The sequence below is a fragment of the Taeniopygia guttata genome, chromosome 6, assembly GCF_048771995.1.
Source record: "Taeniopygia guttata chromosome 6, bTaeGut7.mat, whole genome shotgun sequence".
Classification (NCBI taxonomy): domain Eukaryota; kingdom Metazoa; phylum Chordata; class Aves; order Passeriformes; family Estrildidae; genus Taeniopygia; species Taeniopygia guttata.
The window spans coordinates 7,020,338-7,035,191 of record NC_133031.1 but is presented as its reverse complement, the minus strand read 5'-3'; positions in this window follow the sequence as shown (position 1 = coordinate 7,035,191).

The following is a 14,854-nucleotide window of genomic DNA, read 5'->3' as shown; positions in this document are numbered from 1 at the left end:
GGCTTTCCTGTTTCATCTTCCCCAACACTGACCAACAGTAAAACCTCTTGCAATACACTGCATGGCTGGGTAAAGCAGTTCCTAGTTGTTTTGGGAACCCTCATGCCCTTTAAACCAGTGGCATTCAGTCACAAGTTATTTAAAATAAATGGAGTACATGTCAGTGCTTTGCTCTATTTTCCTTTTTTCTTCATAGAACAATGTCAGCTGCCTAGCACATATGTTACAGTTGGGTCCATTTTAATCACCATGTGCAAAGTCATGAAGTTAATGAGCTCCAATTGACTTTGATTTAAAAAGATCAAAACAAGAGAACATCCCACCCCCTATCACCTTTCAAGAGATATTTACACTTTTAATTTGATAAGGGCAAAGAAAGTCCCCTTTTCTGGCAACCAGTGTAATAGATTTCAGACCTAAAGATATTCCTATATCAAAGGTATATATATACTTATGAGTTCCCTCCTCTGAAGGAATTGTTTGAGGAACAGCTCTCAAACTTTGTTTTTGCTACCAGCAGGGTGTTTTTAGGCCCTGCTGGAGCACTGGGGAGATTACAATGCAAAGCCTTGCTATCGAAAAGAAGGTGATATTGAAGTTAGGAGTGCAATGAAATATCTGCAGAGATGGAAAACTGGTTGAAAGGATGCTATTACAGTCCTTTCTGAAAGTTATCAGTACAGAAGGGCTGTTTTCAGTATACAGCACTAGTCTTGGAGAGCATCAGATTGCTGACACTGTTATTAGTCACACCACACTCACTCAGAGGGTAATACTTCATTTTCCTACTGCACACTCAGAGACTTTTTGTATTTTCCAGTTTCATCACTCAGTATCAACAGTCAAAACGGTGCTGATCAAACTTGAGGATCTCATAGGAGTTTGGAAAATTAACAAATAAAACCTCCCAAGTGACAGGTAATGTGTGTGTTTATGTGATAGGAAAACCCTCAAACATTACAAACAGAGCTGTCTTTGCAGAGTCATGGGGATGTCTCTACCACAGTCCAGACTTTTTCCAAGGCTTCTTTTGCTGAACTCTGCAGTATCTCTGCCCCTTTTCTGGGGCTGGCCTGTTGTGCGTGGTAATGACTACAGCAGCTACACAAACCTGTTGTAAATGTGATCTGAAAGGAAAATGAGTACTTTTCGGGCATTTTTGTGGTTTGTGGACACATCTCCAGAATTTCTTATTCTCACTTACACATGTCTTGTCAACTCTTGGGAGAAGGAAGAGCTAATTCACTGCCATCCTGGCTTTCTGGAGATAACACCCTGTTTCCATGTGAGGACAGATACGCACTCTACATGGAGCTTTCACTCTTGCTAAAATCAAATATGTGCTAGTATAAAATTATTCCTGCTAGTAATGTACTGTGGCCTAATTTTCAGTAGACATGTAGCAGCCTGGAGGGTATTGTCACCTTTTTGGCCAACAGAAATGAATGTCACTCTTTAAAAGGTGTATTTAATATCAAACTAAAAGAATGAGATAGAATGTGGACATTTGTTATCGCTAAAGGTGTTTTTTGTTCACTCATCTAACACAGACAACTGTGGTTTTTCCATGTTGATTGCATAATATGTCGTGCAGCTCTGAGAATTAATAGGGTTGTAAAAGCTTGTGCTTTGGTGCTGAAGTACTCTCTTTTCTTAACTCCTGTGGCAGTCCAAAGCACAGGGGGTTCAGCACAGGGATATCTGGTGTGAATAGCAATATTGTCAATGATCTGAGCTCTGGCAGGGTGGAAGCTGTGGTGGCAATGTGGGGCAGAGCCCTGGAGACATGAAACCTTGCTGTGGTGCAGGACTCTAGAGATTTGAGGGCTCATGAACCAGAAAAAATACATCAGTGACATAAGAAAGAAGTTTGGTTTTTTTGCCTTGGCTCTTTGGAGACAGGATGCAGGGTAGCACAAGACAGGGAAAGAGCTGAGTCAGTGAGGAACCCCCAGGCTGCATTTTGGCAATGCTGATGGACATCTGGGTGTGGAACAGCCTGGAGTGACAGCACACATCATAGTCTGAGCAGCCAGAGAGCTGCTTTGTCTGTCAGCAACTGCTCAGTGCACTGCAAGCTCTTTCTCCATCATTGCCTTTGACTTTCAGGGAAGTAAAATTTTTATCATGCTGTAAATGAGATAACTGAGGGGAACCTGCTTCTGGCAATTTGCATGTCAGTTTGTATCTAATTACTGGAGTATCAGTACTGAGGCTAAAAGCCTGAAATGGCAATATGAAAAACATACACATAAAACCTGGGCTAAAGGGCAGGAGCTGTTTTTAGGTTAGTAGCTTTGCCTTTTAAAAGGGAAGGAAATCTTGTCAGCTTTATTGTTAGTGATAGCATAAATGCAGAGTAATGCAGGTTTTGAGTTCAATTAAAAAAGGAAGTATTGAATTTACAGATAATTCACTGTATCATTTGATGAAATAGCTAGCAGAAGAATGAACAGATGCAGCAAACAGGTTAAACCTGTGCCTTCCGATGATCCTGTTCTCATGATGGAGCCAAGATATGCATGGTGATCCACTCCAGGTGCAAGGGCCAGGGAGGGACAAGGAAAGGTGTGGGGAGGAAGGAATGGCAGAGGGGGTTGTGAGGAACTGTCACCTGCATTCTTCCACCCCCTGTGCTACTCGGTGGTGAGAAGAATCAGGAGTGAAGGTGTGACGCTGTACCAGAGAAGAAGCAGGACGTGGGTGTTAATTCTTCTTTGTCTCACTGTCCAACTCTATTCTAAACTGCACTGAATTGATCTAATTTTCCACAATTTGAGTCAGTTTTGCCCATGGCAGGGATTGGTAAGTGGTCTTCCTGTCTCAATCTCCACCTACAAAATTTTCCTTGTTATTTTCTCTCCATCCTGCTTAGGAGAGGGAGGAAGATAATGGCTGGGAGCTGGTCACAGCCAATCCACTACGTAGGCAATCTTAGAAGAGGATTAAATGCTCTGTATCTGGTTCATTCAGGTTGTTTCATTTTCAACAGCAGGCAGTTTGTGTCTCTTTGAGGGGAAAAGAAGTATCTTCAAAAGCTTTGGAACTTGAGGTCTGTGTCTACAAGAACAAGTCCTGACTGATGAAACATGAATCAACCCCAGGTATGTTCCCACTCATTCTGCTGTTAACCATTACTTTTGCTGCATGGCATCCGAGCTCATGGTCTGCTGTGTGTCATCATGGGGACAGACCATCCCTAATCACAGATGAAAGCTGCACTCTGGTCCAGCTGTAAGGGCTCCAGGTGGCCTGGAGCCTCCTAATCTCTTCTTCCTAGCCTCTTTCTTTTCCTCTGCCACCCCAGGCCACCTGGCAGGGCTGGTGGCTCACCCCTCTCTTGGCTCAATGAGAGGTGCTCTGCCTCATCCAGAACCCCTCAGTCTTCCCATCCCTGTACTTGACTGTCCTCAAGCCCCCAGAGCCATTTCCATGGAGTATCCCTACAAAAGCTTGCTAAAGCCAAGGATGGACTGCCATTCCCATAATCTCTAAAGAGCTTTTCTGTCCTTCTGCATGTCCCTGCTGCTCTTTGTATGGTGCACCCAGGGATTCCTGTGTCTCTGGTTGTAGTAACAACACAGGCCACCTGATTTCATTTTTCTCCTAGTGTTTTGCACCTGTGTTACAACTAGTGCTAGCCATGAGCTGTTCAGTGTATCACTGAGAAGATGCTTACACATGCATATGTTTGGGGATTTTTTTCAAGGTTTTGACAAGAAGAGAAAAGTACTTTAATGGGTAAATGATTTAAAGTTCTAGGAAAAATCTGTTTCTTGACTTAATAGTCAAACATCTATTTGGACAAGAAATATATAATAACGCTCACATTCAGCAGTGAAACAAGTGCAAATGTCTTCAGTATAAAACTGGTGAATCTCAGTCCTATATTAGCAACATAAACACAGGGATCCATATCAGCAAACCTACTGCTAATGTCACTGAATGACTAAAATATCTGTGACATAGGTAGAATAACACAATCAGAAGAGAAATCTCACTGTATGAAGAGTTCTTCTTTGAGGCTTGTGACTTTGTGGACAGATCAACACATATCAGCTTTGCTTTGTTGTATTATAAAAAGAAAATTTTATCTGTGGTATTTGACTGCAATTACATCATTTTTTAAGAATGAAAAATACAGGGGTTTGGATAACAATCAGATGTCTTCCAGAAGATGCCCTTACAATCCAGAAAATAATAGGCCCATGTTTACAGAACTTCTTACAGAATTGCTTGTGCTATCACCCAAATCCTTTGTTAATCTCTGTCTGCCTTTCCTTCTGAGGCAACTGTATGTTACTCAGCCTTGCATGTTACTAAGGGCCGTACACACAGCCTTAGCTTTTTTTGGTTATTCCATCCAGTAATTAATCCCAAGATATTTAAAGCTATCTGTGGCCACCATATAGGGAAAGAAGTGCAGCAGTTCTGTTTTTATCAGGAGGTGAGAATTTTGCAGGGAAACTGGCAGAGATGCACTGAAAATTGTGTGCCCGTAGTGTTGTTAAAGAATGCAAGTACCAAGGAAATAGGTATGTTTTTTTGAGCATTACTTCTATATAACTTTTTCCTTTTCCAAGTGTCCCACAATATTGTGTCTGTGAGTACTGAGGTAAAGTTTCCAGGGAGAAGGTCTGGTAGAAGATAGGGGGAAAGAGTTTGATCTGAGCTTTGAAATGTTTCCCTAAAAGGGGTGAACATAAGGTGAAGCTTTAAGTATTGTACTGACTTGATGCCAAAATCTTGTGCTGAGGCAGTTTGAATATTCCCTGATTGTGTCTGCTTCGTATCTCCCCTTTCCTAGGTTTCTGAGTGTTAAAACTGGGAATGAATCACTCCTGTTCTACCCTTTTAATACTGCTTTTCCTATTATTGAAGTAGCTTCTGAAGCACAATGTAAGGAAATGGTGTGACACTCTGTCACACGTGGTTACAGAGTACCGTGTGTGGCTTGAAGTGACTTTATACCTCTCTTTCCTTCTTGCTTGTGGATATCTCAGAATCAAATGTCTGGTAAGACCATTAATAGCCCTCAGATCTCACCTGCCAAAGTGCGGTGGGCCAGTTTGTGGAAAAAGTCTTGGAAATTCAGCTGGAGCACCCAGAGCAGTGTCTCAGTGCCACACTTCTGGAAAAAAGAAAAAACACTATGGAGAAGTCAACAACAATTTGACCTTAAAAGAAATGAATGTCATTACAACCTACTCAGAATTTAATAATAGAGCTCCACATGTGGTTTTGGTAGGGTTTTGACATCTGGGTTTGGTGAGTATGTTTTTGTTCTCAAAGGCATGTTACTAACCCATGATGGGGAATCTGGCTGTATTATTACAGGGAAAGGGGAGAATTCATGCCTTTATAATAGAGCATGAAAAGATGTATCTAAACCCTATTCAGAAGCAGAAGTAAATGCTTTGTGGAAACAAGCTGAACAAAATAATATTGCTTAGGTGAGCTTCTTGCAGTATGAATTTCCCAAATGGATGGAAGCAGCAAGCTTGGTGAGGTCTGGGCATTTGGGCCATACAGCTCTGAGAACACCATTCCTTGGCAGAAACAACACATATTGCCTGGCTGTATGTTATCAGCTGAGCTATTGGTAGGGACTTCTGGGTGCTGCTTGCCTGAACCTTGCAAATCTGCATTTAATTCCAAGATGGAAGATCTGAATAGTGTGTGTATTTGCATACGACTGCAGACAAGGTTTAAGACATTTAGGAGAAGAAAAATGGAGGCAAATGGCATAATTCCATCAATATCCAAGATTAATCATGCTTGTTAAAGTGCAGGCTAAAAACATGGGATCCTAGAATCCCAGAATAGTTTGTGTTGCAAGGGATCTTGAAGCCCATCCTGTCCCACCCCTACCATGGGTAGGGACACCTCCCACTATCCCTCACCCAACCTGGCCTTGGACACTTCCAGAGATGGGGCAGCCACAGCTTCTCTGGGCACCCTGTGCCAGGGCCTTACCATTCTCAGAGGGAAGAGTTTCTTCCCAATATCCCATTCAAACCTACTTTCTTTCAGTTTAATACCCCATTGTCCTGTCATTACATGCTCTTGTAAAAAATCTCTCTTGATCTTTCTTGTCCAGCTCCCCGTGGAGGGCATAATGTCCTTCAGGTCTAACCCCTGCATAAACATAGTTGGCAAACTGCATTTTTCTGCTTGTTGTTTTTAAAAATCACTTATTAACAACCAAGATTTTCAAGGGAGAAATATGTCGTTCTCCTCACTTGATTTTTATAATGATAATCAGCTTTTTTTTTTTTTTTTTTTGTTATACATTATGAACATATTGTCTAAAGTGATGTAGAGACCAAATGGATCTATCTGTGCTCAGATAAGTTTATAACCTGTATGTAGTGTTTATAAAGGCTTTTCTTAAACCAAACTAAATTTTTTTCCAGTTGGTCTCAAGGAAATAAAGAACTAAAGGTATTTTATAGTAGATGCAGGAATCTGTTATTAATTATCATTGTTAATATGCCAGAATATCAAATAAGTGGTTTGACTAGACTTTTTCAGAGGCAACTATGTTTGGTCTTTATCTTTCTCTTTTCTAGTAAAAATGACATGATTTTACATAATGAAGGTGACCTTCTAAGAGATTAATCTGAGATTTGTCATGATACCGTTTACAAAGTCTCTACTGATCTTTGAAATGAAGACATCAGTGATGTGAGTAGAGGGAAGGAATGCACACACCCTCATTTTTCTTTTTATTTTTTCCTCCAGGTAGGTATATATGACTAAGTTAAAGAAAGGGCAATTCCTTTTACTGTGAAGGATCTTTGTAATGTAAATACATATAAACAGAAGATTTTTTTTTTTTTTTTTTAATATGGAAGCCTTGATCTGGCAGGAAATAGCAAAAAGTACAGAAAATGTAAAATTTGCAGAATCCACACATTTTATGTTTGTTACTTTCTGATGTCATTGAAACAGTGAAATATGAAGACTACTTGATGTAAAGCTAGCAAGATCACTAATCTCTTGTTCACTGCCTGTGCAGCGTTTCCTTGCTTTGAAGGAAGCAGATTTCTGACCATTGAAGACATCTCCTGGTTTTGATACTGGCAGATAACCTGTTAAATTTTTGCCCCCAATGTCAAAATTTTGTGATGGAAGGAGGCTGAAGGAGTATCAGAGAAGGCTTTACTCTGGGCTGTTTTTGTTGTATACATTTACTGGTTATAGTACAACAGGCTAAATGTTAATATTTTTGCAGCAATATGTGGCAGCAATATTGAAGCAAGCAGTAAAGCTGATATGGTTCATCTGGTTTTGGTGACTAGAGCTCCCAAATAATTTCTAATTTACAATTTTATGAAAAATTGGAATAAAAAATTCAGTTTTCTGAGCTCTAAAAGCAAAATCATTTTTATAATGAGATTTGAATATTTCATAGCCACTGAATTTATACATTCTGATATATTTATGATGATACTTGTGTCAAGGCAAATCTCTTTCATATAAAAAAAATTCTTAATTTGCTCAAGTAATTGAAGTGGAATAATCTTAAGTAAATATAAACCCTGATGAAATTCTATGTTTGCTCTTTCTGTTGCAAATTAAAAACCAAATTTTTTTTCCAAATAAAATATTAAGATTCTTGAATTTTTGAATAACAGTTCATAAATGAATGTAGCCATGATGGTGACTATTACTCGAAATTACCTAGTTAATTAATAAAATAAAAATGAAAAAGTAGCTATTTTTTATTCTATATGCTAGTAATTTTTGCTACATGCCACAAGAGCTTTCCAGTTCAACATTTTTAAGTGGGGTGTAAATAAGCTCATTCCTCCACTGTCTCCAATTAGAAATTTTACATGATATTTTCTTTGTGAAATAGCAAAAGAGGTGAGAGGGGTGCATCACTTTTCATCAATTTTTATCATCTTCGATTGCAACATGGCTTCATCCTTTTGCTGCAAGAGTTGTCTTTTACAGTGTCTTTATGTTGGAACTCTGTGTATTTTTGAGCTCTTTTGGAGTAACAACTAATGGACTGATTTTCCCTTTTTCAAGGTGAGGTCACAGTCTTACAGTCTAATTTCACTGTGGTGACTGGAGCATAAACCAAAGGTCATGTTCAAAGTTAATACAGAGTAAAAATCTTTGCACAATAAAAGATAATGCTCCAGCTTGAACAAATATATCCAGTTTACTGCAGTTTCCCCTCAAGGATTTCTCAAAGTTTCTCAGATGGATATAAAATGATAAATAAACTTTGCAACAACATGCAAATAAAATTCTTTTAAGTGGGGAAACTGATATGCAGGAGGAAACAAACTAAAGATTTCTGGTTTCCAGTCACTTATGTGCAACTCAAATAAATTACCCTCTGATAAATGGAGGTGCATATTGACTGATAAGCTCTAAGTGGTTTTTATCACTTGGGCAGCATAAAGCAGCCATTGATGCTTAAACTGGGTTTATGAATACTGTGCTTTGCCAGCACAGAAAAAAGAATCCCAAATAAAGGTCTTGCTGCCTCTTCTATTTGTGCAGTTATGCTCCAGACAAAGCACTGCAAATTAGGTATACCTAATTAATCTGCTGGATGGCTTCTTTTCCTTTCACTGGTGTCTCATATTAGCTGCTTCTTGGATAACATATACACACTGTTGCTTGGAGAAAAAGATACATGTAATTCTTTTTATAAAGAATTGATGCAGTTCTAAATAACTGTGAGATCCTTCGTCACCTTTACAGTAAGATCTGGGAGGGAAGACATGTGCTGGTGTCTTTGCAAACAATTTGGTGGGTGTTAACATCTTTGAAATGGGTGTCAGTGTTTATGATGAATTTGAGGAGTGGGTTCCTTTCCAGGCCGGACAGCTTGGTGCCTGAAACAGCAAGGGTCTGCACAAGCCAGAGTTTCTGAACTTTGGGGTAAAGTGACAGGTTCAAGGAGGGATATCAATAGGTGGTTTGGGAAGGCTGTATTTCCTTGTACCTCAGCTGATGGGAAAGGAAAAGGGCAACATGCAGCTGGGAGTTCAGGATAAAAGGGAGGCTGCACTCCCTAAAACCTTGAGAGAGAAAACCCAGTGGACTCTCTCTTTTTGATTCATCCCTCATGTTCAGCAGTGCGTGTCTGTGTGGCAAGAAGCTGCTGTTGACTTTGGAAACTTGTCAGAAGGCTGCAAAAGTTTTCTTCCCTTTTGTGGCAAGCAGCTATGGGTCCCCTGGTTTAGGATAAATCACATTGTGACAATGCAGAGGCAGGAGGAAAAGACTTCTCGGTCTTTTTGGCCCAGTGGCCATTGAAGTAGTGAGGAGAACACAGAAAATTAGATTATGAGGAGAAATTAGAATAGCATTTTTTACCATAATGTATGCTGACTCACAGAAAACTCCAAGAAACTCAAAATCACATCATGGGCGAGGGACAGGAGGAGTAGTAGACTCTTCTGACAAGGTCAAATTTTGGAGATAGAGTGATACAAAGGATCTTGTGAATTTTGGGTTTGCTCTTCATCTGCTTCTGAAGTTCTAGTTTTCTTTTCACCATGAAAGTGCTGTAAAGAAGATTAATTGTGTGTAACACGCTGGGAGAGTAATACATGGTTTTTCCAAGTGGGCAGTTAGTTGCCTAAGGTGTGCAGACATGCAAGTGATTATCAGTAAGGAAAAGATTGCAAAAAACCTCTTCTCATTCCAGGCAAAAAAAGGTGGTATTTCATGTATAGGTGCATTCACTAGGTAGAATCAAATTTTGTGACAGTGGATTAGGAGAAACAAAAGCTGTCCTGTAATATTGTGTCAAAAGGCTTTTTGTTATTCAGAAGAATGGTTTATGTGTCACCATGGCTTATGGCATACTATTGTCTTTTCCTTTCGGTGAAATGCAACTGTGGAATGTAATTATTGCATTTGTAATGTCCTGTAATTGTCATTTTACCTTGAAATATCTTAGGTGTGCTAAAATGTCCCATTGTAATAATGACCCATTGCAGTAATAAAGTCAGGCCAGGTACATGATTGACCCCTTTGTATTGTTGTACATGTCATTTTCATATCATCCAAGTCTGACTTTATTACTGTTGTGCATCATGTTTATGGGGACACCATAAAATTTGGAGGCAGTCACAGCATATTTATCTTTCCCCATTAGTCAGTGGGAGCTGTTTTCCCTTCCTCCTCCAATACAATTTGTTGAACAAGAAGTTCTTTTATCATTATTTTGATGTTATCTGAACAGAGGTAATGTTCAGTAAAAAAAAAACAGACCTAACATTTTTGAAATACATTTTAGACTCTGTGCCCAGTTTCTTTCTAAGGGGTTTTGGGACTGGTTGACTAGAGAATGTGTGGATACCCTCTCCCTGGAAGCTGTTCTTTTGCTGTTTTGAGCAGAAGACAATTAATCCACAACCTCTATAAGTGTGCTCACCACTGAATGGAAGGGTAAAGCACCTGCTGCTTCCACTTCAGCCAAAGTACTGGGCCAAGTTTAACAGAGATTTTCAAATAGCTTTGTGATGCTAAAACCCATGTTTGTGGCAGACTGCTTTTCACTGCAAAAGCTTCACATGGGTCTAATGTATAGGACATGAGGCTGTGGAGAGAAGCCCACAGGCAACAGAACGCTGTGGTAGGAAACCAAAAGTTAGGGTTGGTAATGAAAGTGCCATGTCTGTTTGGTGCTGTTTTATTAGAGCTTGGCAAGTCAGTAAATTAATTATTTGTTAGTGACTATATTGCATTATATCACTTTACAGTCATCAAGTTAGAGAACAGCTTTGTTTTAAGCTCTGTGTCTGATCCTCTTTTTGTTTTCAGACTGCATGATGTATTTGAAAGCTGCTTGGCTGCTCTTTGGGAACTGATTGCACTCCTGTCACATGGGAAAATTCAAAATCACTGATAATAGATAAAACCTGTATAGTATAAAGCTCAGTAACAGCATGAAGAGAGAGCAGCAGCATCCCCACTGCCCTTCCCAGGACTCGGTTTATGGTGGGCTCATTTCCTCAGGCACATTGACACCTTTTGACAGCCCAGCAAACACTATTTGTGTCCATAACTAGGATTCATTACCCAAGGGGATGTGCTCACTTCCTTTTATGTATGAATATATTCTTTCTCTTTCTTAAAATATCCCCAAATGCTTCAGGGGCCTCTAGCTGTGTCCCCAGGAAAAGACTATGTAAAAAATCAATTATTTTGGATTATTACAGTAATTTCTTGGATTTATTGGATGGTAATGTAAGATGGGAGAAAGAGCAAAAAAGGAAGTAGGAGGTGGTGTGACTTATGAGAAAAACACACTTGTTTAATTGAAAGTATGCCTTAAATCTAAGAAGCTCTAGATCTTGTTAGAGGCCAGAATATGACTTGAGGTTTGGAAGATTCAGCTGGTAGCATAACTTGACATTCATAAATCTGCTATACTGGAACTATTTTTGCAAGTAAATTAAAAGGGATGGGGTTGCCACGTCTGCTTTTAATGGGCATAGCAACTTCCTTCAGTTTTCTAAGTGGGGTTTTGTTTATTTTTGACCTTCCCCCAACTAAGTCTTCGTTACAGCCCTTTGTGGTGTCCCGATATCCATGGGAAGCTATACCTGAGTGAAGTTTCCTGTATATTGTATTTTTCTTTTGTGCTCTGGCTCTTCCCTATGGTTTTAGTTTTATGCACTGAAGTGCTTTTTGAAGAGCTACAGGTCCTTATTTATGTCAGTGTCAGCTTTAAAGGGCTTTCCAAATTTATTAAAAAAAAATCTATTTGGAACATTTTCTCCGCATTTTGCTCTTGTATTTCTTGGGTTGTGTCCCCTGAGGGAAAAGAGCGACCCTTCCTTCCCATCACCACTGGGTTCTAGGATAGTTAATCTGGACTCCAGTCCTGAGTGGTGAAGGAGTGCATAAATGAAGATTTGCAACACCCTGAAAAGACTGTAAAAAGAAAAATAAATAACTGTAAGTCCTGGGGAGGAATTTTCACTATGGTGCCTCAGGAAAGAGCAGGTTACCAGAAGGAAGGTATCCTATGGATTTCCATCTCCTGCCTGTCTCTTGGTAGCAGTGTTGGGGAAAGAATCTCTGGTGGGTGCTGCCTGATGGTGACTCCCAATGGAGACAAAGATCTGTGTTAGCAGAAATCCTCCTTTCCCTGCAAATGAAAGAAACTATTTTGGGAGATCTCTATTGATTTGGCTGTGGAAAATGACTCAAGTTCAGGAAGGGAAATATCCTCTGGTCTCCTAAGGTTCTCTTCTTTGACTTTCCCTGGAAGTCTTGATAGGAGAAAGAAAGGGAAAAGTCCAAAAAATAGATTATCTGTATCGCTTCTGGTAGGTTTTTATGAGAGAAATTATAAGCAATCCTGAATGTAGATTTGCCAGCCTCCAGAAGTTAACTAATTCCTTATAGCTAGGCAGCAATTTATTAGGGGAAGTAAGGCAGTAATTTTAACTGACGTAAGTAAAACATTAGGAGGAATTCTCCAGGTACTACAATCTCTAACCATTACTATTTTTTAAATTCCTTAAGTCATTCCTGTGATATGTTCTTTATTATCAGAGCCAGATTGGCAAATTTAGATTAAGTCAGAGCTGAGGTTTTTCAAACAGCAACAGTTTCTCATATGACCTTGTTGAAGTTGAAAAAGCAAAGATGGCTCAGACCATGTTGAGGACTATCAGAAGGAAAATAAATAATTTAAATTCAGTTTAGTTCAACCCATCACTACATCATGTTATCTTTACACAATTAATTTGTTGTCAGTTCATTCTATTTATATAGTGATATATTTAGTTGCAGCTCTTGAGATAAAGTTGCAGGAATGACTTTTAGGAAGTGGAATTCTTTTGATAGAATTTCAGATTCATGGAATAATTTAGGTTGGAGTGAAACTTGGTTAACTGTCTTGTGAGTCAGGGCTGACTTTAGCATTAGATTAGATAGCTCATGGCCATGTCTTGTTGAATTTGGAGCATTCCCCAAGCATGGGTTTCTCTCAGCCTGTCTGGGCACTTTGACACAGTTGGAGCAATCCATGCAGAACCATATTTTCTAATACCTGATCAGATCACAATTTTCCTCATTTCAGTTGGCCTTTTGTCCTTTCTGAAAAAAGCCCATGTCCTCCCTTCCTGCTGGCCCTCCACCAGTCCCTTCAGGAAAGCATGACCAGGGCATTTTACTTCTCAGCTCTAGAACTGTTCCAGGACTGACAGCTTTACATCATGCAACTTCAGCCATCTGCACCCATTTGAAGGAGATTTAAACTCCTAGCAATTTCAGAACCGAAAGGGAGAGAAACCTCAGATCACCTTCAATCATCCTTTTTATATTACATGTCTGATCTCCAGAGCAGGGTAACTAACTGGGTGCCTTGCCTCTAACCATCCTGGGTGCTACAACTACCAGGAAAAAAGTAAAATTCTGGGGTATAGGGAAAGGAATTTCCTGTTCTGTGGGCAAGCTACCTTTCAATCTTGTTCTCTCCACATTTTAAAAAAATGGGTGCAAACCCCTCAAGTTTCTGGATTGAAAATAAGAAGCTACAGAAAAAAGAAGAGGAAGGCGATGTGATATTAATGAAATGATGAAGATAATTTGAGAAAAATATTAAGAAAAGCTTTAGAGGAATAATGAAGGTAGAACATCAGTCAAGAATAATAGGTCCTGCCTGCTCTTGCCCTGTTGGGTTAGTTGCCCAGGACTAAGGTTAAGGTAGAGTGCTCAGGGCCACAGCACCTGCAATGAGAACTGTAAAGGAGGCTTCCTTCCTCTCCTCCCACCTCTCACTCTTGTTCTCTCTCTTATCTTAATTATTTTCTGTTGCAGGGACATCCTTCTTTCTTTCAGGATTTTTCAAAGAGCAGCACAGAGGAAAGAAAGAGAAAACATTTTCTATTTCTGCTCCTTATTTTTTGCATGTGGAATGTGTTTGGAGAATTGTTTACTTGGGATGATTGCTTGATTGGATTCTGGTGAGGATTGTTTGGGCCTGATGGCAAATCCAATCCACCTGTGTGTGGACTCATCAGAGAGTCAGGAGTTGTTAGATATGGTAGTTGGAGAAAGTAGGTTTGTAGTTTTAGTATTTCCTTTAAATAGTATATTAATGCATTATAGAATAGTTACAATAGAAATCGCTTGGCCTTCTGAACTGGAGTCAGACATCATAATTTCTTCCCACTGGGTTCACCTGCATTTTACAATAATTTTCCTACTGAGACACTGAACAATTTTTATGAATGTATGATTTCTTTAGACTTGACTAAAGAGTTCAAGCCATCTGTGATCCCATCAGGTGAGTAATGACCAGAAGAGTACTATTTTATTGTGTATATACAATTTAAAAATTCTAAGTGTGAGAGAAACATGCATATTATTGCAGTTCCATCTTGGCAGAGGCAGGCTATTATTTTTGGATATTCTACTGTAGGTTTTTCTTTAGAAGAACATAGCAAGGAGAGAGGAGCAATTTTAAAAATTTGTTTTTAGCAGAAATCCTTTTCCTCTCATGAGCAGCAAAGACTCACAATCCTGTGTATGTGTGATAATAAAATGCTACAACCAGGTTTCAAGTAGATTTGGGAAGTTATGAAGGCAGAGAACACCTCAGATTTTAGGCACAATGCAAATATATTGACAACTGAACAAAAACTTACGTCAACAGTGGTATCACTGCTTCTCCAAGTCCTGGCTGTGTTGGCAGCTCTGGAAACGGGGGAACTGGTGAGAAGGCTTTGTTATCTCTGCCCTGCCCTCAGCTGGGTTATATAATGCTAACAAGTGTTTGTGCATCTAAGTGCCATGAGTGACAGTGGTTCTATATAAACAAACCCACTTTTCTGGGTTTGTATGATTACGAGTCCTGGGA